Genomic DNA, 24,356 nt, shown 5'->3' on the forward strand with positions numbered 1-24,356 from the left:
ACCCTATTTTGTATTTTATTTAGAGACAGAGTCTCACTGAGTTGCTTAGTGCCTCACTTTTGGTGAGGCTGACTTTGAACTCGCTATCTTCCAGCCTCAGTTTCCCAAGCTGCTAGATTACAAGGGGGCAATACAGTACCTGGTTGTCTTTTTTTTTTAATTTTGTTCTTCAGACAGATTAATGTCAACTCCCCTAAATCTGAAATTCACTGTTTTTTCCTTCTACTTGCCCAAATGTGCTATTGAATTGCTCTAGTGAATTATTGCTTCAGCTACTGAGTTTCAATTCTAAAGTTTCTAATTAGCTCTATTTATTGATATTCTCTAATTCTCCATGTATCATCCTCCATAGTTCCTTTGAATTCTTTGAGTCTGATAGCTAAATTAAAGTCTTTGTCTAGTATATTCTAAGTCAAGTTTTCCCAAAGAATAATTTCTGCCAGTCTATTTTATCATTGTTTTAAAATGAACTCCTTTTTCTCCCACTCCTATAAATTCCTGGTAAATTGCTATTAAAATGCTATTGAAACCTGGACACTTTTAATATCTAAGTGATGACTCTGAATAGCAGATTACCTCTCAGAGTTCACTTTTTTGATTTTCAGGGCTATAGTTGTCTTATATATGATATTTTCAAATTATTGCTTCAAAGACTCGTGTGTGGTCACTCAACTATCTAGTTCTTCATCTTGAGGTACAGATGCTAATTGAACAGAGATCTTTTTAAATGCTGAAACAAACTTATGAAAAATTAACCTTATCTGTTTTTGAAAACTGTTTCTGAACTAGGACATTCTTTTAGCACTCTGTCAAACTACCTAAAACTTGGCTTTAGCATCACATGATAGACCCATCTTTTCAGGTACCAAAGTTCAACAAACAGTAAAAGCCTTTGACTGAGTGTAAGATTGGATCCTCTTAACAAAGGACTGCACACAAAACAGTCACAGCTATTTACTGTGAACATTCTTTCAAATCTTGTCTTCTGGACAGAAGAAATAAAATACCAAGAGATTCTGCAAAGTAATAACATTCTGACGTCAATATTTAGAGACCTGAAAACTCACTATGATCCATTATCCAATGTAGCATCCTACAATGTCAGGTAATAGTAGTTTTAATGTATATTTGTCCTACAGTTGACACAAAGGGATCATAGTTCCATATATGATTGTTTCACATATAGTTAGAAATACCATACATATTTACTTACTGTAACCTTACAGTGTTTCCTGATCTGTGCAGTGAGGGAATTTATAGTTAGAAGACATAAGTGGAAATCTTGACATATTTACAATCTTTTAATCACCAAGACAATATTTCAAAAAGCTATTAAAATATTGGGGAAAATGTGAAGTTTAACACTCCCTTAAAAATCGAGAATTGGTGATTTTCATATCAAAACTTATCTCCCTGATGCAAAACACAGATTTGTAGATAATGGTACTAAACACTATAATTTAACAAATACAACATGTGTATTTATAACAAATTTCATGAACCATGACTTCATACAATTTTAAAGTTGAAACTTGCATACTTAGACCCTGAAATTATTTGCTAATGTTAAGATAAATTCATTCGTGTTTATCATGCTGTTTGTTTATTAATTGATTCATTCATTCATTCACTTATTGCAGTGCTAAGGATGGAACCCAGGGCCTCACACTTCTTCCACCGGGATACATTCATAGCCCCTACCAAGATATTTTAAAACCTAGTATCAAGACTATACCAAAACTACAAAAAAGAAAAGATGTTTCAGTTAAGTCATGTTAAAAATATGGAACCTTAATTCATGATAGTACAACTGCTTTGACTAGAATGAAACAAATCAACAAATACCAAAAAAAGAATAATAATAATAATAATGCAGAAATGCAGAGATGACATCAAATAAAAAAATGCTTTAACATTTTTGGGTGCTTAGTTTAGTAATGACACCTGATAATAAAGAAACACCAAAATTTTAATGGCTTTCCACCAAGGCTTCATTGTAGTTGATTTATTCATTATGAATCTACCACGTGTCTTCTTAGTCAACATTATAACTTCCATAGAAAAACTACCAGCTCTAATTTATTTCCTTCATGTGAATTGACCAACTTCTACATGTTATAATGCAAGATTTCTATTTGAGCAGCATCTAGTCACAAAAGAAGATAGACACATAAAAGTGATCACAGCACTATTTCTCATTTAATCAACTGAACCATGTGTCCATGGCCACATCTGACTGCAAGAGTGGTTGGGGCATATTCAAGAGAATAGGCTTGTGTCAAACAACCAGCCAGTGTCCCAAACTACCCTATTTGCCACCAAATGCTTATAGCAACCTTCTTAACATACACAGCACACTGCCATCCTCTCCCCAGAGAGCTAGTCGCTTTGTAGAGTTTAAGACTTAGAATTTTTAGATAATGTGAGTCTTCTTCACCAACTCCAAGTACTTAATAGCCACTAACATACATGGAAATATTAGTGTAGTAAAGACAGGAATCAAAATAAGAATTCCCATTTTAAAAAGGAAAAGAAAAGGGGAAAATGGAAATATTAGTTTACCATATTTAAAGTTTACAAAATTATAATTTCCTGTGGGGCAGTTATTAGGAAGGTTCCTAACCTGAGAATGGAGAAGAATCTTTGACAAGACTCTGATTCTGCTTCTGGGAGAAATGTCCTTGCCAGTCTCTCTCTATCTCTGCCCTCCCCAACACAGAGTCCTACTCTTATTTTGGGGGTGATTTCCAATATTTCAATCAAGTTTCTGTTTGTCACTCAAAGCCTTCTTCAGTCTATAGCTCATTAAACGGATTTTAATGAGCTATAGACTGAAGAGCAGTCATCCTTCAAATTTACAGCCCTTTAGTCTTTGGACTTTCTAGTTCTTTTTAGTCTCTTCTTTACAAGCCACTTACATTAGTCAAAATTCTTTTTTATAACTTCTTGCTAAGAACAACTAATAATATTCAAAGTATATTATTGATTCTTTCCAACCACTTTGCTTAAAAGCTGCAGGTTTATCAGGCTTATGGCCTATCTGTCAAATTATTTCATGATGTAGTTTAACTAAATGTGCTTTCCCTGCATAATGTATATGTTTGCGGTCCAAAACTATGAAAATATTTGAGCTCAGAACCACGTACCCATTTGATAATTCCAAGAAAGTTATGATGATGCAGAAACATACTGCAAAGTATCATTTTCTAATTTAGTTATTAAATAAACCCATTTTCATGATGTATATAGACATTGAGGGTAGATGTAATGTGAGTATTAGATTCCTACTGCTGCTATAACAGATTACTACAGTAATTTAAAACACACAAATTGGTTAGCTTACAGTTCTGGAAGGCTCAAGTCCATAATGGATCTTCCTCAGCTAAAATTAGCATCAGCAAGGCTATGTTCTTTTTAAAGACTCCAGAGGAGAATGTGAGCTGTTGTTTTTGGTTTTGTTTCCTTTTCTTTTTTCTATAAGCTGCCTGGATTTCTTGTGGTTTCTTTCCATCTTTAAGGCCAGTAATGACAGTTGAGTCATTCTCATAGCGAATCACTCCAAGATAATTACTTCTCTCCACCTGTTTCACTAGAAAAAATTTTGTGGTTATACTGGATCCAACTGGATTATCCAGAATAATTTCCACATTCCAAGGCCAAATAATTAGCAGTCTCAATTCCATTTGTAATATTCACTCTCTTTTGTCATGAAACCTAACATATTCACTGGTTCCTAGTGTTAGAAGTAGGAATCCTTTAGAGGGGAGGAGGAATTATTCCATCAATCACAAATGGTTAAAATGCAAAATAAGTTTCTAACTTACTTGACAGACCAGTGAGCTGTTTCCTTGTCAGTGGGTGTTTTGTCCACTTGGAAATCTGGTGAACACCAGATCTCTATCATTTTTTGGCCCCCACATTTTTAACATAGTCCTCAATTTTACTGTTCTTGGCTGAGAAGGAAGAAAAATACTAAGATTGAGAGAATTCCATAGGCCAGATAGAACAATGCAGATAGTCATTTCTGTGCAGATTCATTAGATAAAATTCAGACACAAAAATGCAATTAACAAGCTCTGCTGGAGGCTTGAATAGATAGTCTCTCTATTTAGGCCAATGTAATAGTATGTTTTTAGTGAAGCCTCAGTTAATCTTTGCCTTATCAGGCAAAGTATTTAGGTGAAGAAGCTGAGGTCATCAAAAAAGCACAAATACAACAAATTAATGCAATAAAGTCAAGTCTTTTAAATGCGTTGCTATTTTCATTTTATATTGCAATGTGATGGGGAAAGGTCATGAAGATATTTGTATTTTAACCATGAAGTGTTTCAGATTCTTCATGACTATGTATTTGGAAGAGTTATTAAATATAAATATGAATTAATAATTTTTCTTTCATAAGATATTGTTTGTTGTCCCCCAAGCTAACTAATTTTTCTATTTATCATGTCAGTCACATGATATGCAGTTTTAAAATTTGAAAAGAAGACCTACTTTAGTTTGTGTCTCCAAGTTACGTAAAATGTGAAAAACAAACTGCATTTTAAAAACAGTTATTTGAAAGTGATTTTATTGTATGTAATTTTGTTGCTAAAAATGATATGTAAAAAATACAAAACTTCTTATTTTTCACACTAAATAATTAAAACCAGAATTATCTAACTTGCTTAAGATTCTCCCAACTAAAACAATTTATTGGAATTTTAATTTGTGAAAAATATTAAGAAGCAAACCATTTGATTAGGTTGCAATGAAGTAGCATCTGAGTAATGATAATTTCCTAGCTAAATTTTATCAAAAGTTTGTATAATTGGGGAATGAGATTAAAATAATTAATTTTCAAAGTGCTGTATTTTATTGAATTAAGAAGTAAAATGGGTCATAGTGGAATAGGGAGAGGGAGCATGGGAGGAATAGATGAACTCTAGATAGGGCAGGGGGGTTGAAGGGGAAGGGAGGGGGCATGGAGTTAGAAATGATGGTGGAATGTGATGATCATTATTATCCAAAGTACATGCATGAAGACACGAGTTGGTGTGAATATACTTTGTATACAATCAGAGAGCTCTATATGCATAATAAGAATTGTAATGCATTCTGCTGTCATATGTAAATTTTTTAAAAATAAAAAAAAATATTAAAGAAAAGTAAAATGGGGCTGGGGTCATAGCTCAGTGGTAGAGTGCTCATCTAGCAAGTGGGAGACCCTGGGTTCAACCCTCAGAAAGCACCATATAAAAATAAATAAATAAAATGAAAATCGTTGTATCCATCTACAAATAAAAAAAATAATAAAAAAAGTAAAATGAAAAAAAATACATAACAGCTTTAGTAATGTGAAGATGTAAAAGTAAATACTAATGTGCATCTTGAAGTATAAATTTGGTAGTGCAGAAAATCAGCCATGCCTATATTCCATTTATAGTTTCATATCATTAAAATTTTCTCCTTTTGATATGACAGCTACTAATTTTAATCAATGGAACAAAGCAAACTTAGAATGAAACCTTCAATTTTCTGTATAACAAGTGTTAAAGCAAGATTTTAAAATATATTCAATCATGCTCTGCTAGAATATAATAATGATAATGGTAATAAGAGAATGAATTTTGTCCAATTAAGTATAACATTTAAAAAAACTGAAATACTGTTCAATTCTTCAAATATTCCATTGTTTCATTTCTATAAGGGCACAATAAATTTCAATATATAATTTTAAATGAAAATGATCACTTAATAAAATGTATAACTTTTTAATTGAATGAGTAAGTACAGAAAATGTGGGGGTATATTTAATGAAAATTAATCCTCAAATGAAAATATCCTGAGTTCGTGGGTATACTCTCCATGGTTTGTTATGCAAGCCTCCATGACTTGCTGTATCCTTCTGTCCTTCCCTGCCTGGTGGTTTAGGATTCCCCCATATTGATCTGCAGGATGTCTTCAAGTCCTCTCTGACCTTTCTCTCGCCTGTTTCTCTAGCATGGAACCTTTTTTTTTTACTTTGCCATATATTAAACATATTTTTATTTTAAAAGAAAATCTGGGCATATGTTGCCACCTGCCTCTCCTACATGCCACTCCACATGCATGTTCCCATGATCTCACCTTCAACCTTTCATGCTGTTACTGCTGTTGACCGGTGACGAGTCCTTGCTTCCCCAATGTTGAAGAATAACACCAAAGAAGCATGCCGAGGCAAGGTCAGAGTAGAAATTAGAAGTTTATTAAAGGACAGAAGAAAAGACTTCTCCAGGAGGAAGAAGGGGACCCAAGAGGTGGAATCCATGGAAGTACAGTTGTTTCCCCTTTTTATAGTTTTGGTGATGGAATGTAGGTTGGAAGGCCCGAGGGGTGGGACACAGGTGGGCCAAAGAAGTAATCTGGGCAGGAAGGACTTCTGAGTCAGCACCTTCAAGTTTGCTGGGGGCTGTTCATTAACACTTCTTTGGGATGGGCTCTGGCCTTGGGCTTTTTCCTGGACTTCATTAACATTCCATGAGTTGTCCTGCTTCCCTGAATCATTCTCAGCATGGCCTCTATTTTAGATTTCACTCAATATTAGACCCGATTTACCTAACTACACTGACTACCTAACTTTAAATCTGGCTTCAATGCTACTCTTCTTCTGTCCTGTCTGTTACTATTAGACAGCAGGTTCTCACAGGACAGTGAATATGGTGGAGTTGAGCTTGAAATACCTAAATGCCCAGTTTGTGGCACTTACAACAAGTCACTCAATAGTATAGTTAAAGGAAAAAGAGAAAAATAAAACTAACAAAAGCAAAAAATTCTATTTAGTGACTTCCTGCTATAATCCAGGAACTGGATTATAATACTTACATATCCACTCATGAGTTTAATCCACTATCTATCCTGGTGAGGACATTTACTCTGAGAAGTTGAATGTTTTGTGATTAAAGGATTAGCAAATGTCAGAGACAGAGGCAAAAGTGTACGTAGATACAAGAATCACTGATAAGTTCTTACTCCAATGTTTACTTATATAACTTTTTATTGAAAGCTGAGATCAGATATCTAATTATTTTTTTGCATTTTTACAAATGCTTTAGTCTACTATAAAAAATAAAAAGCACACTGGTGTTTTACCGAAAATATAATTTTGTTACCTAGTTTTAAGCACACAAAGATGTAAATTTTGTAAAATATATATGTGTATATATACATTTACATATGTGTGTGTATATCTATATATATATTTTTTTCTGGTGGTCTTTGTAAACTAATAAGTAACTATAATACAGAAACAGAATCCAAAGTAAAGTGGGACCCTCCCATTCTTGTCTGCTGGGCCTAGGAAATGAAATGATCTCACAATGTGTTTAACAGTTTCTCTTTATCTGAGAGTCTCCTTCTCATAGTCTGAATATTTCTCCAGGCCAGATTTTCTAGTCATAGGTAGCCTGAGAATTGGCATTTATTTCCCCACTGATAACCCCCAACAAACCTGTCTGACTCTGCACATACCCACTGCGTTATGAACCAAGCTATTTGGGGTACTATGCTATTAATGTGCTAATTAGAAACTTTGGGCCCAGCAATAATTTTTGTCCTCCCAATCTCCCCTGAGTTGTTGATGTTAAGCTGGCTTAGAGTTGGCCACCCAGGAGTACTGTTGTAATGACAGAAGGAGCTGGAATGCAGCAGGGCAGCTCATTCACATTCCCTCCTCCTTTGCACCCTGGGTGCCTGGGACAAAGGCGGCTCACAATGTGATTACAAAAGCTATTCTACACTCAAAGACTAAGCCAACAACATATAATCTTTACTCAAAGATGCTTGAATTATTGCAATCTATTCATCAATTTAATTACCCAGTCCATTATTGAAGCTCTATTACATGTTAACTTTTGTGCCAGAAGCTAGGGTTTGATATATGAGCGAGACATAGTCTTCCTTTTCCAAAAGTTTGCAGGCAAATGGAAAAATGGACAAGTGAACAAGTAGTTTCATATAAAGTGTGGTTATAATCAAAAAATATTTTAGGGGTATGAAGAGAAAGATTGCTTCAAGCTGCAGAAGGGAGGAGAAAGTTCAAAGGGGGCACAATGAGAGGTACACAAAAAGATAAAGAGCATTTTTATTAAGACTCAGAGGCAGAAGGAGCATGAGAATATAAATACCTGGTTCACTCCAACACAAAAACCCAGACCACACAACTAAAGTGGGGGAAGTGGAGAGAGGTCAGGGCAGAAAGAACACTGGATGGCATCCTTTAAAAAGCTGACCCTGTCCCTCTGAGAAAACTGTCAGTGAGCAAGAGAAAGAATAGGGAGAATGCAATCACCTTCCCATTCAGAAAGGAACAACTCAAGAGTGTAAAGTAAAGGTTAACTGCAAGTCCGGGCAGACAATATCCTAGATCTGAACTGGAACAACGGAAGTGTTGATGGTGAGTGAGCAGAAAGACTGCAACAACATTGACAGGACTTATTTACTTATTAGCCACAGAAGAGAAAACTTTAGAAGGAAGGACTAAAAGTGATGCTGGATATCCTGCCTGAGTGAAGGGATCGAACAGATTCACCAACAACAAAAAAGAAAAAAAAAAAAAGTTTGGGATGCATTGTGCAGAGTGGGGACAAAGAGGTTGAGGACAAATTTGGACATGTTGAAATTATGTGCTCATGAAACATTCAGGTGGATTTTGTAATTGAAATTTGATTTATGAACGAGTACCTCAGTAAAGTGATGGGAGCTAGATATACTTGGCTTACTAATTTGTGATCATAATCGCTGAATTGTTTTCAAGAATGGTGATTGATGATACTTAGCTTTTCACACCATTCAACACAATTTATTATGCATCTCACACAGAGGCCCATCAGTGCCCCTCTGCCCTATGACACACCTGCAAAAATTAGGCATTCATCCTGAAGCTGCCTGGTAGACATTCCATTCTCTCTGTCTTTCCCGGAGTCCCTTCTCTCAGAGTGACCTGTATAGTAAACATGTTTACCCAATTTTCTTTCAATTGCCTCTTTCCACCTGCCTTCTTTGCCCAAGATGCTGCCCTTTTTAGTCAGGAAGAAAGTCATAGCTTCTCCTATTTCCTGACTTGGCTTTCCTGAAATTTTGTTAGTATGTCTCAGAAATTGAGAGTAATGGTGAAAATGTTTCTTTTTAAAAGACAGTCTTTTTTGGGGGAGGGTGGGGGGGCGGGAATTGGACCCAGAGGCTTGCAAATGCTAGGCAAGGGCCATACCACTCAACTATACCCCAAGCATTTTTTATTTTACTTTGAGACAAGGCCTCACTAAATTGCCCAGGCTTGTCTCAATCTTGTTATTCCTCTGTTTCAGTCTCCCAAGTGGCTTGGATTATAGACTGGTGCTTCCACAGCAAAGCTCTCTGTGCTTTGAGTTTAACAAACTGGACTGTATTTTCCATTTCATATCATGTATGGTGTATTCAGAGGATAAAAGAGATTAAGAAAACACAGACCAGTCTTGACAGTACATCCAATAGTTAGGGCTTGCCCTAAAACAAACAGGCTATAATTTTATTTTACTGGTATAAGGTAAAATCACTCATTGTCTTGTGTTAGTTTTCAGTTATTGTAAAAAAATACTCGTGATAACCAACTTATGAGGATCCAAGGTAAATTTTGGTTCATGATTCTAGAAGTTACAATCTATGATTAAGAGATCCCATTCATTTTGGGCACCTGGTAAGGGAGTACTTGTATGGCAGCAGAATATGTAAGGAAAAAACCATTCACCTCATGAGCCAGGGAACAAAGAGAGAAAGAGAAAGGATCTGGAGTCCCACAATTTCCTTCAAGAATGCACCCCAATAACCAAAAGACCTCCCTTTACACCTTGTCCCTCAAAGGTTCTACCACCTCCCAAGAGTACCACCTTGAGGACTAAGCTTTTAAAACTTGCCCTTTAGCGAACATTCTAGATTCAATCTCTAAAAAGTAAAGAATAGTCAACTTGAGAAGTCATCCAATAGACAGTCTTGGTTGTCACTATGGCACTTTCCTATACTGATAAAAGCAATCCTGATTCTTAGTTAGTTCAGAGTATAAGGTACCCAATATGATCATGAAAAGATAATTAATCACTTCTGCCTTATCCTTGGTCTTTGGACCACTCCAATTCAAAATAATCATGTAGTCTACTCTTATTGTTCATCAACACTTCCCTTCAAGTAATGTGTACAGAAGTAAAGAAGACAGTAATTGCATACCAATCAAAGCAGATCTCTGCCTGTAGATGCCAGATGCCATCCTCATCAAATATTTCCCTGCAGGCAGTGAGGGACAGAAAAAGACATAGGTTTGCCCTTGTGCTTGAAAGGAGCACACAGTTCAAATTAAATTTGAGAACTGACCATTGCATTCAAAAGACTGATTAAAAAGTAGATAACTAATCAGCATGATTATTTTTGTCTTGTTTCTGATAGCATAGTAGGGAGAATATAGTTAATAATGTATAGTACATCTCACAATTGCTAAAAAAAAAAAAGAGAGGACTTTGAAGATACTCATCATAAAAAGATGATAAGTTTAAGATGATGCATATGTTAACTACCCTGATTTGATTATTCTTTAATGTACACATGAATCAAAATATCATACTGCATCTTATAAATATGTACAATAAATATGTTTTAATCAAAAAATTAATCTCAAATTAGAAATCTTTCAATTGAAATAATGTTTTTCATTCTCAAAAATGTATAACCACTTGTTTCCCTAAGTAACAAACTTTTTAAAAATGTATTTATTTGTATTGGAGGATTAAAAGCCTGCAGAAAAGGAGACTTAAAAATTATCAATGGTTCCAGCCACCTATCCTGTTATTTCCACCCTTCTCACACCAACCAAATGATTATCCATGCACATAATACATTTACGGACATGCAGTGTTGGGAAATTTATCAATTATTAGATCAGTACATCTTTGAAACTTTTGAGTTGGAAACAACTTTCTCATACTTCACTTAAATCTTCACAAGTATACTCCATATATTAGTTTTATTTCTGAACACAAAGCAATTTCATGAAATTCAAATATGGCATTATGCATGTGAAACTGTTTAATCAACTTAGCAACACGAAGGTGCTTATTTCCATCAATTTCATCACATTGTATCATGTTCCTTTTAAGACACAAAGGATTTTGATCTTTATGAGTAATATCCTGAAGATATCCAGCTATTATTTGAATGGATGGCAAAACAAAGAAATATGTTAGCTATGAATAAAATATATATCAAAATAAGCAAAAAAATTAAAGCTGAATCAAAGAAAATGAACTTCTAAATATGAGATAGGGAAATGAGTAGGTGGGTGGTACACTGAGTGTTCAATGGAAAACTTGAGTAAATTAATAGTTATGTTTTCAGGATTATGTGAAGAAAAACACATTTTGGAAGCCTGTTGAAATATAAGGATGCTACATAAGAGGATTAATCTAAGGTAATATCACTTCAATATTCTGATTAACAGGCACCAGTCTTTCTAAAGTGAATTGCATATGCTACCTATTTAATCTTCTCAGTAATTTCACAAGGCAGGTACTGTTATTATTCTCTTCTACAGATCAGGGAAATGAGCTATGTAGATGTTAATAATTTGTTCATGGTTATACAGCAGGTGAATGACAAAATGTAGTCTGAAGCCTTGACACTCTCTCTTAAAAGGCCAAGTTTTTAATTACTATGAGTCAATGAGATTGACTTATTAAGTCAGAAGCTATTGCATTATCCTGATAACTAAGAACAATGCTGTCTATGGAGGTGGGGATAGATTGTTTATGCTCCTGAAATCTAGAGATAGCGGAATCCTGAACAAAAACCTTTCCATATAGACAAGAATGAATTCATAATTAGGGTAATAGTATAATTTATATCCCCAAACAGGGCATATTTAAGGGTCAATAGGGCTTGCTGAAAATTGAATTAGAATGAAAGTACAAAGAGCTTTTCACAGAAAATCAGGATAAATGTGTATAAAACATTTTCCTATAATTTGTCCATTATGGAGCAAGATCCCATCACATAAATGAAAGTTCTAAATGTCAAGAAGAATTAGGGGGCTGGGATTGTGGCTCAGTGGTAGAGTGCTTGCTTAGCACTGTCGGGACCTGGGTTTGATCCTCAGCACCACATAAAAATAAAGGCATTGTGTTGAGTCCATCTACACCTAAGAAATAAATATTAAAAAAAAAGAAGAAGAAGAATTAGGACTAAGGGACAGATGCTTTTTTCATTGATATGGATTTTTTTTCTGTATTATTTATCTTCTGCAAAAAATAGTACCATTTACTTCATGTCAGCTCATGAATTAGGGAGAAGAAAAAAAAAAGATTATCAACATTGGAATACAGTAGGTTGGCATAAAACTTGAGATTTTCCTCTGAAGCAGATTTTTTGTTGATTTTTAACATTGTTATGGCTGTATCCTCAGGTAATTAATCTTCTTAAACTCTACTTTGTTATTTGAGCATCCATCCACTGCCACAGTCCGGCTGCAGCAAAATAACCGGGGGGTGACGAGCAACTCGTGTACCTTGATACAGCAGGAGTGGGAGCCGTTTATTGTAGGACAGGAGTGGTATATATACATTTCACACAGCTTATCTTAATTAACATAAACTAGATACAGCAGTCAACCAATAAGGAATTTTCACACTTAATGGCTTGCTGGTGTTACTTCACAAACCACACCCTCTGCAAAATGCCAGGCGCCATCTTGACTTGTTTACAGACTCTAACAATCCACCATTGCCCATGTCCAATTTGACACTTGCTAGAGTGCAACCGTGCTCTGCCAAGCACAGTTTTCATCTAATAACAAAGATATACCCCCCTTTTTCCTTGACAGTGGTCAGAAGACAAGAGAAGTGCCATGTAAGTCATGTGGTGGTCACTTTTAGATCACTTGATATGTTTAATATGATAGATAAAATGTTCAAGTTCCTAAAGACTTGGAGAGGATTCATAACAATCAACAAGGAGGGGAACTATTAAGCTACACATCAAATGTTGGGAAGGAAAAACCATTGCTCCCTCCTATTTTCCTTTCCTAAGACTTTCTAAACTGATACTGGATTGGTCATCAGATGATTCTTAGTTTAGTTTGGGTTTATTTTATTCAAGATAATGTATTTTAAAATTCATGGTATAGCTAAATTCAGCTAACATGCTTTTGAAAAAGGACAAAGTCCTTCTACTACCTAGAATCCAAAGGAAGAACAGGTGCACGTCAAGCCCCCTCCCATTGGACCATAATGCTGCCTTTTGCTAGTTGATGCAGATGATCACTATTAAGGATAGAATCATTCTAGGGCCAAAAACAGATTCTAATTTTACATCTGAGACATATATACTTGTAGATATGTGACATGGAAATATTTCCTCTAAGTCTATAGCTTGTCTTTTCTTTCCCTTAATAGTGTCTTTTACCGAGAAAATATTTTTAATTTAATGAAATTCAATTTATCAATGTTTTCTTCTTATTGCTTTACATGGAATGTCTAAGAACCCATCTCCTGGGTTTTATTCTAAAAGCTTTGAGAGTTTTATACATGGAGATTTCTATACTGTGTGTTGAAAAGATTATCTTTATCTGCTGAATTATGTTTACAACTTTATCAAACATCGTGGGCCATATCTGTGCGTTCTATTTCTGGACTGTCTATTGATTTGCATCAAATATAGCCGTATCACTTGACCAAAATCACACTATATTGAATACTGTTGTTTTATTTTAAATGGCTTGAAAAACCAAGTGGTTCCCCAAATTAATTATTTAATTATTTAATTAATTAATTTGGTACCAGGGATTGAACCCAGTGGCACTTAACCACTGAGGCACATCCCCAGCCCTTTTTTATTTTTTGTTTGGAGACAAGATATCACTAAGTTGCTTAAAGCCTCACTAAATTTTGAGGCTGGCTTTGAACTTTGATCCTTTGGCCTTGGCCTCCCAAACCACTGGGATTGCAGGCATGTGCCACTACACCCAGATTATTCTTCTTTTTAAAAGAAAGGTTTTGGCTATTCTGTGTCCTCTGGTTTTTATACGAATTTTCAAATCAACTTTTCTATATCAGAAGAAATCTGGTAGATTTTGATTCTTACTCAATTGAATCTATACGTTAACTTAGAACTGACATTTTTTTACTATGAGAAATTAAATTCAAGTTCATTATAAGCATCTCCATTTTTTCCCTCTACTTGATTTCCTTTATAAATTTCTTGCAGTTTCCTATAAATCTGGTACACACGTATTGATATCTATAGCAAAGTGGGTTTTTTGAAGATGCCAAAATTGATTTTATTCCTTTATTTCCTCTCCATTGGTGCATGGATTGTATGTAAAAGTCCATACTATTTTGTGTGCCAAACTTGTTACCAATTATCTTATTGATTTCACTGATTAGTCGTAGGAGCTTTTTGATAAACTCCTTGTAATTTTGTAAGCAAATAATCATATCATTTTGTAATGGTGCTTATCATCTCTCAGATTCTGGCTGGTGGAGTTCTGGCAGAAGGTAAGAGAGAAAGAGTGGGGGAGTGGTAAACTCATCTTCATATTTACTTTTTAGTCCTCAAGATTCCCAAAGGCACATTCTCTCCAGGTTTTATCTTTGTCTTTAGTGGGAGAGTGAGCGTGAAGCATCATTACTTAATGTCATCCAGAACTGGAACATGCCAGCTGTTTTTAAAAATCATTTCTAGTGTAAACTTTAAGCTTTATATCTATTATTAACAATAAGACAAATCTCATAAGAAGTTCCACATCATTGAATGTCTGTGGCATGATATTGAAATAACAAGGAAACAAAACCCAATGGGAAGGGATCTAAAGTCTCCTGCTTCATCCTCAGTTACTGTTGAACTGACTTCCATTGCTTAAGTAAGCATGCCCTCCATGTATGTACATTAACTTGAAAGACACTTTTCTAATATTTTCGTTTCAATATGATTTCAAACTTAAGAACAAGTTTCAACAATAATACAAAGAGCTCCCTGGTATTATTACCTAAATTCAGCTAAGCTAGCATTTTGTTCCACTAATTCTCTGTCCTTCCTCTCCTTCCCTCTCCCATTTCAGACAGTGAATTATATTCACTCATCTAATTATATATTTTGATATTCATATTTTCTGGATCCAGAGTCAATTCTATCATACTGATATTTTTCACTTTGACATGGTATCATTTTTAAATGGCATCCTTACCTTTTGAGAGTAAGATATCCCCAAGCCCCAGCACTGAAATCAACCATTTTGCCAAAGAGTCTAGGCTTCTTTTCACGAGAAATGCTATCTAGAAATTAAGATATGAGTCTATTTATTTTAATGGGAGTTGTATTTATTTCTTTTTTAAATTACTTCGTAAAGTCAACTTTGTTTGATTCAATCAATTTTGGTGACTTCTCTTCTGTGGGGTTGAACCTTGGGGCTTATGCATTCTGAAGGATTAAAAAAAAGAGGCAGGAAGTGATCCTGGTCCTCCTGGCATGAAAGCCACTTTTCCTGGCACAGGTGTAAGGAGTTTAGCAAATTGAGTAGTCAACTGGTAGCTTTACACTTTGCATACTGAGCTCAGCTTTGGAAACCCACAATGACTATGGAGTCCCAAATGCCTAAAACTTACACACACCCATGCTGCCATAGTCAATGGGCTGCTGCATAAAGGCAGACTACAAACTCTACACTTTTCTATACTTCATCCTAGAGGTTTTCAGCAGAACAACATTAAAAAATGTGCACCTGTATGTGTATGCATGCATATACAGACAAATATATACATACAAGTATATGAACATATCTATTTGTCTGTCAAAACCATGATGTCATTCTCAATCTTACTCAGCACATTTGAGTCAAACCTAACATCATACAATTACATTTTTACATCTCTAACAATGAAACTTAACCTCAACATTTGCTCGATCTTAATAATTACTAATCAATATAACCATGAAAAACCAGGTAGGCACAAGAGTTCAAACTGAGTCAACAGTCATTTTTGCTTAGTTTAAGGGTATATTTCATGTTCAAAAGTAATTTGGATAAATTATTGAATTGCTTGAGTGTAAATTATTGTTCAACAGAAATAAATTTATGTGCATTTGTTTCTGTTTATATTTCATTTTGGTTGTTTTTACCCAATCTTGTTTCATTTTTGTTATTATTCTTGTGGTGGTTGTTTTCATTTTACTTTCTGTATGTAAGATAACTACCTGTTTCCAAGTGTCAAAACTCTTTTTTTTACCTTCTATATACAAAAGCAAAATACATAAAGCACAAAAAGCAAAGATTATTAAATAGCTTAATAATGAGCTTTATATTTTCACCAGACAAGGCCTTTACTTATTTTTTAAAATCCACTTTCATCTAACTTTTTGCAAATGAGCCTGATAATCGTTGTTGTTAATTTTTCACAAATTCTCCCTGCCTAACATCCCACTCCCTAAATTCTATTGGGATTTTTTTTTTATTGGTTGTTCACAACATTACAATGCTCTTGACATATCATATTTCATACATTAGATTGAAGTGGGTTATGAACTCCCAATTTTACCCCAAATGCAGATTGCAGAATCACATCGGTTACACATCCACAATTTTACATAATGCCCAATTAGTAATTGTTGTATTCATTGTTGTATTCATTGTTATACAAAATTTCATATAAGAGGTTGTGAGGGGAATGGGAAATAAACAAGGAGAGTAATGAATTACAGTAGATGGGGTAGAGAGAGAAGATGGGAGGGGAGGGGAGGGGGCATAGTAGGGGATAGGAAAGGTAGCAGAATCAAAACTCTTTTGAAAGGTACAAAGAAACAAACTTCTCATCACTCACCAATCCCCACATAATCCCTAGATGTAAATAGTATCAGTAGCTACTGGTGCAAATAAGTACAATGAAAACCAAATAATGGTATTAAATTCCAATATAGAAAATAAAACTAAATATATTACAAACCAACAACACACAAATTCTAGTAATTTAATTGAAAAACAAAATTCATAAATGGAAATACCTCAATGAAGAGAATAAAATGGCTTTTGCTGATCTATACAAAAAAAGATCTTAGATTTAAGAAAATATTCACCTTCTATGAGAAATTCATATCAAGCAACTCTGGAAATCCCATATCTTGATTATCTGTTCCTATAATATTAAATACGCATACATATGATTATACAGATATAATCACATCTTCTGATAAAAAAAAGAAAAGAAAAAAACTAGCTAAAATTTTATAAGTGATTCTCAGTGTTATCTGGTTTCCACAGATCAGCTGAAGAACTCTCTAGAATCAACACTATAGGGTTAAGCTATTTGATAAAGTATGCAAACTGATGAGAGAAAAATGTTTTATATTCAGTTTTGCTTTTACTTCCTCAAGAAAATGCTTATTATATTTGTATCAAGTCTTTTGATGGGCTCTTCATTAAGTTCAAAATATATTCCAGAAAGTTAGTATCCAGTTCTGACAACGAAAAGAATCAAATTCATCAAAATGAACTTGTTTTATCTCTTAGCTTCAAATTTGCATTTATCAGAATTATTATATTGATGGAATGGAGCTTTATAAGAATAAATTTAAATTGTTCAAATGAGCAAACATTTCAGCAAGATATTCTGGAAACTGCCAATTTGCTCAAGTCTTTTCCCCATGCTACAGTTTATTTGCAGTAGCATGGGGGATGGAATGAGGATATTTCCATTAAAAAAGCAATAATCTTCAGTAATCCAGTTGTTTTTTTCGTTTTTGCTCTTTTTTTTTTTTGTAGATATTGTCCTTCTTTTCAGACAGCTTAAAGAGTTAACTAGGAAGCATTTGTCTTTAACATGATTGAAAACTTTAAAAATGTTAAGTGCTTCTTTTTTTGGTGGTGGTGGTGGGGGTTACTAGGGATTGAACTCAGGAGTACCCGACAGTTGAGCCACATCCCTAGCCCTATTTTGTATTTTAGTTACATAGGTCTCACTGAATTGCTTAGTACCTGGCTGTTGCTGAGGCTGGCTGTGAACTCATGATCCTCCTGCTTCAGAGTCCGCAGCAGCTGGAATTACAGGCATGCACCACCATGCCTGGCAAGTGCTTCTTATTATTAGATACTCATAGATTAGCAATGTTTATATATGTCTATATAATTCTATAAGATTTGCCCTAGAAGCTATAACTTAGATATGTGGAAGAAGCTCCTTTATTTGGGCAATTACAGCGAGAACCATCTCTTTGTAACCTGATAGCTCACACTTTATGTTATTTTTGTTATGAAGTCAATAAGAAGTTTAGAATTTTCCACTTCAATTGTATGATGTGTTTGTTACTAAATGTCTTCATAGACTTTTTAAATTCATTTGATAACTTATTCACAAAACAAAAGATTAAATGAGTTCAGATTATAAGTACATTCATCTTTTTTATTGAGGCATATTGAATTGACTTTGCTACATGTCGAATAAAAATTGCTGTGTTTCATTTGTGATGATATCTATGATTCCACAACAAACACTATTATTTGAAAGAGACAACAAATCAATCATTTTGCAAGTTCCAACCTTTTTTTTTTAACTTTGATCATTAGCAGGAGACAAAAATAAATGCCTCAAAAAATTTTTCACTAACACTTTCATTGTTCAATAAAAGACATTTCCAAGGTTTTAGCATTTTCAACCTTTGTCAATTTTCAAATAAGTTTATGAGATTTGCTTACTTTGCTTCAAATACTCAGTACTCACACTCTTTACTTTGAACATATATAAATTTTCAATCTTGTTCTGAGTTTGGAAATAGCATTTACAGATAGTTTGTTTTATTCCAGGATTTGCATTTTCAAATATTTACATGTGACAGATTTCACTCCATTCCTCATTTGTTAAACATATATTTCATACAAACCGCATAATATTACTTGAGTTTTTTTTTTTCATTTTTTATGCTAGAGCTTTTACAACAATTAAGGATATTTGGTCATTATCTAAGTACGCAAAATATTTACATGTGACAGATTTCACTCCATTCCTCATTTGTTAAACATATATTTCATACAAACCGCATAATATTACTTGAGTTTTTTTTTTTCATTTTTTATGCTAGAGCTTTTACAACAATTAAGGATATTTGGTCATTATCTAAGTACGCAAAATAGATTCTAAGAGACTAAATAAGTTGATTTTGTTGAATCATTAATTTATCCCTCCCTCAGGTTTTTTACAAAGATATAGATTCAATTTATTCACTAGAAGAAGTAATATTTTCAACAAAAGCTTCTGCACTAATTTATATGGAGTTCAGTAGAAAAAGAAAGGAAGGAAGGCAATGAGGAGTGAACTCAGGGATGGAGTGAAAGAAGAAAGAAGGAAAGAAAAAGATGCTAGAATAAGAGATTGATCTTGATTTACATGTTTTGGCAGTATGATCTATTGCAAAATTCCGTAAGTGAATTCTTGTTATGTGGCAGAAAAGAATGCAGCAAGGTATAAAGAATTTTTTCTCTATGCATGGATACAAGTAACCCATAACATCTTTTCAGTCAAACTTCTTAACAATTAGGTAAAAATTTCAACGACTGATGGTGGGTAAGGTAAAGTTCAGATATGCTAAATGCTTTTGTGAAAATCCATACAGTTGAAGAGCTAAATGGGTTGTATTGAATTTAGACCTGACTTCACAACCTGGCATACGCCCTATTCTTTTAAAGAACATTCTAGTTAGGCAAGGTGTTTGAGGAATGATAGTAACAGGCTTCTGTGTATAACAGAAAGTTGCATAGTCCTCAAGGAGCAGAGAATTAATTCCGTCTGCCATATTAAAAAAAAAAATGTCTTTTTAGGTCCAAAAAAACCCACCATGATAACTCTTTGAGCTAATTTGCATTTAATTGTAATGTAGGCCTGTGTGTTTCAGGAAAAAAAAAAAAACTAAGAAAAGAATGTACCCAAACTGTTCTTGGCAATAAAAGTATTTTGATGCTTTTCCCTGGTTGACCTTCTCTCATTTCCCCCTAAGAAATAGCTGGAACTACAAAACTCCCTTCACTATTAGTGGAGTATGCTGAGAGAAGATAAACTTGTGCCGAATGATATGGAGGGAGCGGAATGTTTGCTGGAGGCGGCTGATAAGTCTGGGCTGCAGAGCTAATTGGGTCCTACCAGGATCTTCCTCCAGTCTCAAAGACATTACAGGTGGATCTATCCCAGCACTGCATTGTAATGACTGTCCTCAGGGTGGTGGTAACCTCTGATTTCCCCACTCTTCCATTTTATCTTTACCCCATTTCTTTAGCCTCTGACTTTTGCATTGTTATAGAATCTACCTCGGATTCTTGTTTATGTGCCACAATTTTATTTCTTTATAAAGCAATTCAATTGAATTGTAAAAACCCAGGCAAAGGCCATAAACTTCTTAATGCAAGTGTATACCTTGGTCCTGCCACACAGGAATCCCAAATCCAGATCTGGAAAATAGTGTTCTCAGACCAGTATCATGGGGAAATGTATTGATTTTACCTGGAGGGGAGACAGAAGTATTGCGTGCTATTTTATCAAAGCAGCTCTGACAATTTTTACCCATTGCCTTATGGATCAAACTTATTTGGGTCCTTTTGCTTCAAGACTCAACTCTTTTAGAAGAAGTATTCTTATTATAATGCACATAAATTCACCCCTTACATGAGTAATGGTGATATTGTACATGCACAGGCACACATTCATTCATTGACAGTTAGCAATTATATCATGGAAAGAATGAACAAAACCAAACTGAAAATAGTACAAAATAAAAAGGAATAACAAGAAAATAATGTCCATTTTTATTCTATAGGACCTTCTCATCCTCTAAGTAGCAGTGTATCATTTGTTGGAGTTAGAACAAAATGTCACCCTGTGTGTCTCAATATCTTATGAACCTCACAGCCCACCATTTTCTATGTTGTTACATAAACTTTATAACCATTATTTGTGGGTTTTCTTCACAACTTTCTCTGTTTATGTTCATTACTTTAGCCTTATCACCAGTCCAGTGCCTGGATATTCTGTAATAGGCATGGAAATGCCTACTGAATGAATGCAGGCATGAGATTCTAATGACTTTGTAGGATTCTCTGAAGTTTCTGTACCATGGCTCATCTGACAATTTCACTCTCTTAAGCTTATTCTCTTTACCATAGGAATATCAAAGCATGCACCTACTTTATTGTAAGTTTTGTAAAGAAAGTATTCTTTTCTTCAGAGTCAAACTGCTCATGGTAAAATGCCCTACCTCCCCTCCTTTGGTTGGGTTTAGCCTGAAAGCTGGGGGAGGAAAGAAACATCATAGGTCTTTTCTCCCACTACTCCCTACTCTTTGGCTCCACCTTCCTTTTCCCACCCACCGTACCATTTTGGATCTTCCATGATAAAAGAGGAAGGGGAATAAAAGATCTAGCCAAGTTCTGACTTCACATGTTAAGTTGCAATTTGTTAAGGATTTCCTCTGTGCATGAATATATTTAAGACCCTGTAGCCAGTGTATGAAGCAAATATGGCCCTTTCCAGGCCCACTTGGACATCCCCTAATGTACTCTCTCGGCTGTGTCACTTCTTTCTCAGATGTGTTTCTAGGCAGCAAAGGGCCCATGAACCTATACTTAGGTCTGCAGCTGACTTTCTGCCTCCACCCTCTGGGATGCTAAAGTCTCCTGGCTCCTTTAGAATAATTTGTGGGCCCTGACATTTGTGAGAATTAGCAAATAAAAATATGAGTTGCTCAGCTGAATTTGAATTTCAGATAAGATTGAATTGTCTTTTTGTAAATATGTGACAAATGACCTCTCCCAACCAAATTTTAGTCTCTTCTGTATCATCTTCCCAAAAAGAGCTAAACTTTTTGGCTTCCATGTACATGTTTGTCTTTGCATCTCCCAAATAAGCAAAAGTCCTTCTATGTTGATTTAGCTAGAATCTTCCAACCCTGGATATTCAGATTACCCTTAGTATCTGATCAGAGTCTTCACCACACCCAGGTAGTATTGGATCACCCTGGCCTGCCTTTCAGCAAGAAGTCTCTTCAGTCAGTCTACCCGGAATCACCCTTACCCCTGATTTTTCTTTGATTTTTCTTCTTAGTAATATTCTTTCCACTAAACCCACACCCTGCTCATTGGATATAAAATTCCTCTTTTTTTCTTGTTGTGTTCCTGGTTGAATCCATCTCTTTTCCCTGCTTCAAAACTACATTGCAATAGTCCCTGTAGTTATCATAGCTGTTCTGAATAAAGTCTATCTCTGAATAAAATCTGTTAGCTTTTTCATTAGCATACCTGCCAAATATTGCATGGGGAAATTCAAATTTTACCAGGTTCTATATTTTGTGTGCATCCTTAGCTCCCTTCCTAAGTAGAAAATGTTGTTGGTAGAATAAAGTTTACGTATCAATCTACCTTTTTAAAAATACTTTATCTCAATATATAATAAAATTGTAGAAGATGCAACAAAAGCATTTATCATGATCTAGTATGCAATGGCCAAACTATGGTTGATACATGCTAGAGAATTACTGGAAACATAGAGGTCCAAGTAACAAAATAAAGCAGGAAAATGTACGAGACATTTCACAGGGATGTAATATTTGAAATATATATATATAGAATCAATAAGTTATTGTTGATTGATGAGTAAGACAAAAAAAAAAAAAAAAGAAAGCCTGTGAAATAACAGGGAGGCACAAGGAAAGAAAACTTGTTGGGGAGAAGCTTTCTGGTATCTGGAAACCACATGGTGGAGCAACAGGAGAGGGCAGGAAGACCATGAAACATGCCCTGAGTAGTGGAGGCTGTGTCCACTGGATCAGTGGCAGTATTTTCAGGACCTTTTGAAGAATAGCAACACCAGGAGTAATCATGTAGCCATGGATGCTAGGGAAATGGAGGCAGCAGTGTGAGCTGGGTGAAAATTGACAGAGCATGAAAGAAGACCAGTTAGGCATCTGTGCTGCAGATCTATGCCAGAAAGGGACTGTTCACACTACTCCTGTGACTGTACTAACCGACCCCCTGCATCATCCCATCCTTTCTTATCATTTCTTTGCAACTAGCTTTCACATTCCTTCCAGTTTCTGCCCAGATTTTAGTGAACTCTTATTTTTAGGGTGGATCATCCTTTTCCTGTTTTGTACATTTCTTTTGTACCACTCTCCTTTCTCTCTCTCTCTCTCTCTCTCTCTCTCTCTCTCTCTCTCTCTCTCTCTCACACCAGAGCTTGTGAAGAATGAGTCTTAGGGTTCTTGACTTTAACCACATTCTACAACTGATACTCACATTCAATTTAAACCAGCGTAGCTGAATTGCATCTCCATTACTTTATTCCACTGAAAATCAAAGTCATGAGTCCTTTCATTTTTATTTTAATTCTAGCTGGAACTACAAAATTTAAACACCAAGAAGCAACTTTGACCAAGAGTCAAAATGTCTCCTTTGACCCATTTAGAAAATGAGGCTCAGAGAGGTTAAGCATTATGTTTCAGAGTAACATGACTAAAGGTCTACTAACACTGAGGGCTTTGACCCTTCTCTTGGAGCCTGTTTTTATTATAATGAAGTTTATTGGATTTTCCAGAGAGTTCAGGAAGTGAGGCACTTGCACCTTGGATGACTGTATTCCTATAATCTAGGTAACTGAAAATAGGTGAAGACTCCTTGCACATTAGTAATGCTGGAAAACGCTAACAAAGGACCAGTCTGAAAGGAAATGTTATTGATAAATACCAAATGTAAATTATGTTCTTCTCATAGCTATGTCTAAATCTGTGCTCAAATTAGTAGACTCCATGTACTCAGCCTCATTCATTAACATGTTAACCTTTATTTGGCAAGTGGTAGATGGATGGCTACCAAAAGAATAAACAGCAAACTTACCTTCGTCTCTTCTGACATTGAAGACATTTGTTAGTGGAGTTAATTGGAGATCATTATTTTATGCATTTTTTGGTAGAGATAATAAAAGGCCACTGAATGCTCTTACACAAAAGATCTCTAATGGCTGTAGATCATGTTGTGAAAGTGATATTTACCCAGAGCTGCAGATGGTTTTAAATGATAGGCTTTTAGTTTATCATTTGGAATCATGATGATGAGAAGACTACTAAAGTTATTTTTGTATTACAGCACTTGCACGCATCAGTAAGTGAAGAATGTGAACTTAGAGCATATTGATTTTAAAATGCACAATGATCCATACATCAATGAATTAGACAATGAGACCAATCTGTGTTCATAACAGACACGTTCACTTGGAAGAATATTATGTGAAGAGAGGGTAAGAATCACTTTAAAGTTAAGTGGAAATACAGTTGCATCTTTCTAAACTTTGAGCCAAATA

The sequence above is a fragment of the Ictidomys tridecemlineatus genome, chromosome 2 (assembly GCF_052094955.1).
Source record: "Ictidomys tridecemlineatus isolate mIctTri1 chromosome 2, mIctTri1.hap1, whole genome shotgun sequence".
Classification (NCBI taxonomy): Eukaryota; Metazoa; Chordata; class Mammalia; order Rodentia; family Sciuridae; genus Ictidomys; species Ictidomys tridecemlineatus.